Below are 3,394 nucleotides of genomic sequence, written 5' to 3'. Positions count from 1 at the left end.
AATTACATGATTTTTGTATCCAGCTCACTTTTAACAACTTATTCTGTTGAAATGAAAACTAAAACTACATGTCTTTTGGGATGATTTATAATGAGGATCAGATCCTGTCTTACAATTTTCCTTATACTTCAATAACTGCCAATAATGAAGTAACAGAAAAGCAAGTAGTGAGCCTATTTGAAAAAGAAGTAAATGTGTGTGTCTAAAAATATTTTTAAGTATCTCTGTATTTATTTAAAATATTTACATTGGTTTCCTTTCACTCCTTGGAAAAGGGGTTCAGAATGTATTCTTCATGAATGTTGTCTTCCCAATAAGGAAAGCGAGAGGTTTTGCAGCCAATTAAAATACAAAAGAAATTTTAAGTTGGACATTTCAGTAAAAACTCTTAATGCTCAGTTAGCCAGAAAATCCAGTCAACCACACATGTTATTTCTGCAGCATAGCACCTTTTTAGCTTTTAATCATACATACATTTTGTTTTTCCTTTCTTGTAATTGCAGATAATTATAATAGGTATCTTTCAGTAACAATAACTTCCTATGGCTTCACTATGATTTATTCCTATACAGTGTAATATAAAATTAAGGTGATTTTATTATTATGGTTTTATATATTCAAACAAACTCACAAAGTTATATCCTGACCATCCATATTCTTCTATAAACCTTAAATTAGACTAGATAAACTTGTCAAACTTGGATTTGCTTTTTATTGTTAGCTTCCCCTCTTAGATTGTAAACTTTCTGACTGCCAATTTACTATCAAATCCCAGCTCTATCTTAGTACATGGTACAAAGTAGCTCTTTAGAGTGATTTACTAAATAAGTGTATTTGATGAATGAATTAATACATGAATCTCTATATTGGTAAGAAATAGGACTGGGTTTCTTCTGGAGAAATAGAAACAATTAAACAATACTTTCACAGCCAATGAAGACATCCAGGTAAAACATCATCTTGAAAAGAAGACATATTTCAAAGTCTATGTATAGTCTGGGGTTGGTGTTTAAGTAAATAAGATTTATAATAATATAAATATTTGTTCAACAATCTACTTCACCTAGGTACTAACTTCGCTGGTAAAGCTGAAGTCATTTGAAATTACTCTTTTGGGATAGTGATATCACAGACACAGGACTATTGGAGTGGACAGCAGTGATAAAACATTTTAGGACTTTCTACTTCCAATATACCTTGGAGAGATTTTTAATTTCTTTGCATGTGATTGTAAATCTTCTAAAGCCTATGCTTGTATTGAAGATGATCAAGATGGAAATTATCAAATAGTAGAAGAAAGCAAATATGATTCTCGTGTGGTGAGTTTGCTGTAGGCTCTCTCTGTCATGATCTAAATTCTCCTTGTTCTTCCCAGTAGCACCAGTGTGGAACTGTTTCCTGCATCTACTTCCCTTTGCATTCATTCTTCAACCTATTTCACTCTAGTTTCTGTCTCTACAGCCTTTCTTTCATAAAATCCATGTTATTAAATAGAACAGGCAAATACACTGTAATTCTTCACAGTACTGTAATCTATTCTTTTATGTGGTTTTACTTTCTTCTTTCTCAGTTACTTCAGTCAACTGAGGTCCACACTATTAAATAGAAAACTCCGGAAATAAACAATTACAAGTTTTAAATTGCATGCCATTCTGGGAGTTACTTGAACACAGGCTCTGTGATGCAGTGACAGTTGATCTGGTGAGTGAGGTGGCTATGAAATGACTAGTGGCTGGATGGTGTACACACCATGGACAAAGAGATAACGCACATCCTGGGTGGGATGGAGAACGATTTCATCAGGCTACTCAGAGGGCTCTCTGAGGATCTGTGTAGAAGTTCAGTGAAAACCTAACGCTAATACACAGTGCTGACGTCTTTCATCTCACTTTATCTCATCACACACACAGTGTGTATCCCATACACATATACAGGGTGAAAACCCACATCATCACTAGCAAGAAGAGTACCTTGAGAGGTACTCTCAGGTACAGTACCTTGAAAGATAGGACAGTACCTTGAGGGACATCACATTCACATATCTCATTAGAGTAAATTGCTATAATTATTCTATTTTATTATTATTGTTAAGCTATTACTATGTCTAATTTATAAATTAAATTATTGTTAAGCTATTACTATGTCTAATTTATAAATTAAATTTCATCGTATGTTAGCATAGAAAAACATATTCACACATTTTAGTACTATCTTGGGTTTCAGATACCCACTGGGGATCTTGCAATGTAATCCCCATAACTAAGTGAGGAACATTGTATTCGACCTCTTATTAGCACTTTAAACCAAGAATTTGGAAATAACTCTCATTCTGGAGGGAGAAAAACACATTGTTCTAGTGTTTGGACTGCATCTCCAGCCCTAATTTATTAATATCCATTGTTTTATCCTTAACTTCTTTATCTTTTAGATTGTGGACAACTTTTAGAGTTCCAGTTTTATTATTTCCTGTTCAACAACCTAAGAGATATCTCACCACTCCTGGCACTTCCAATATGACAGATATGTCGATGATTCCCATGTGGGTATTTCTACCTACCCAATAGACATTTATAGTTAGGACTGTGTATTTATTACTTGGGAATGGATATTTATTTTAGATTCATGTTTGTTCAACCACAACTGTTCTCTTTACCCACACCCAGCCTGCTTTGTGGTACTAATCCTAATGCACCATACACTTCACTGTTGCAGTGCAAAACTTGGGTGTTTTCTTTGACTTTTGTGTCTCTTAGCTCATTATCCAAGTAAGCACCAAATTCTACAGCTTCTTCCTTAACAAAACAGTTGAAATACTTTTCACTTCTCTCCCTTTCAGTATCACTCAGGTCAGTCTTACATCTCTTCTTTTGTGTTATGCAAAGTGTAAGCTGATGTATCTTGAACTTCCTTTTCTTCAGTCTGATCTCTACACCTCAGGAACTTGTCTAAAATGCAGATTTAGTCTTAGCATTTCTCTGTTCATACTGGGAATGATTCAGTGATTTTCCATTGTACTCAAGGTAAAATCCTGACTTAGAAGCCCTGTCTTATCTTTATCCTTGCAATTAACTCAATATTCTGACATTCCATCCCTTTAGTGTAAACCTCAACCATACTAAGCAATGTAAAATGTCTATGTGCATCTGTTTTTTTTAAAGTATAACAAAGTATGGTTTATTTGGGGAAAAAGATGGACAAGAAAGAGAATAAACCACTACAATGAGGTTGTAGGGGAGTGTCTTGGTTACTTTTTTCTCGCTGCTGGGACAAAATACCTGACGCCCAAAATTAAGGAAGGAAAGGTTTATTTCGCTTACAGTTCGTGGAGGTTTTAATCCGTACTTGGCAGGATTATAAGGCAGAGTGGCACGTGGCAGAGAGCTGCAGCTCAGGA

The sequence above is a fragment of the Chinchilla lanigera genome, unplaced genomic scaffold (genome assembly GCF_000276665.1).
Source record: "Chinchilla lanigera isolate Chin_1 unplaced genomic scaffold, ChiLan1.0 scaffold00008, whole genome shotgun sequence".
NCBI lineage: Eukaryota > Metazoa > Chordata > Mammalia > Rodentia > Chinchillidae > Chinchilla > Chinchilla lanigera.
The sequence above is the reverse complement of the archived record's forward strand: the minus strand, read 5'-3'. Positions refer to the sequence as shown.